The sequence below is a fragment of the Belonocnema kinseyi genome, chromosome 5, assembly GCF_010883055.1.
Source record: "Belonocnema kinseyi isolate 2016_QV_RU_SX_M_011 chromosome 5, B_treatae_v1, whole genome shotgun sequence".
Classification (NCBI taxonomy): Eukaryota; Metazoa; Arthropoda; class Insecta; order Hymenoptera; family Cynipidae; genus Belonocnema; species Belonocnema kinseyi.
Genome location: NC_046661.1, coordinates 23,149,125 through 23,150,125, shown reverse-complemented (window position 1 = coordinate 23,150,125; position 1,001 = coordinate 23,149,125).

Here is a 1,001-nt window from a genome sequence, read left to right as displayed (position 1 = left end):
TTGCCTTAATTGGCCGGATATTCACTAAGTCCTGCTAATTACTTACCTTAACTGAACGGTTATTTACTAAGTCCAGCACATGTCTTGCCTTAATTGGCCGGATATTGACTAAGTTCTGATAATGTCCTGCCTTAATGGGTGGATATTTACTAAGTACTGCTTGTGTCTTGCCTTAATTGGACGGATATTTACTAAATACTACTCACGTCTTGCCTTAATTTGCCGGATATCTACCAAGTTCTGCTCTTGTCTTGCTTCTAAGTACTGCTTATGTCTTGCGGTAATTGTCCGGATATTTACTAAATCCTATTCACGTCTTGCCTTAATTTGCCGGATATCTACCAAGTCCTACTCATGTATTTCCCTAATCGGCCGGATATTTACTAATTGCTGCTCATGTCTTACCTTAATTGGCCGGATATTTACTAAGTCCTGCTAATGGCTTACCTTAGTTGAACGGTTATTTACTGAGTCCAGCTCATGTCTTGCCTCAATTGAACGGATAATGGCTAAGTTCTGCTCTTGTCTTGCCTAAATTGGCCGTATATTGACTAAGTTCTGATTATGACTTGTGTTAACTGACCGAATATAGACTAAGTGCTGCTAATATCTTGCCTTAATTGATCGGATAATGAACAAGTTCAGCTCGTGTATTGCCTTAATTGGCTGGATATTAACTAAGTCCTGCTCATACCTTGCATTTATTGGCCGAATAATGACTAAGTTCTGCTCACGTCTTACCCTAAATGGCAGGATATTGACTAAGTCCTCCTAGTGTCTTGCTTTCATTGACCAAATATATTCACTAAGTCATGTTCATGTATTGTCACAATTGGCCGGATATTGATCAAGTCCTCCTCGTGTATTGCCTGAATTGGCTGGGTACTTACTAAGTCCTGCTCTTATCTTGCCTTAAATGGCCGGATAATGACTAAGTTCTGCTCATATCTTGCCTCAATTGACCGGATAATGAGTAAGTCCAGCTCATGTCTTGCCTTAAT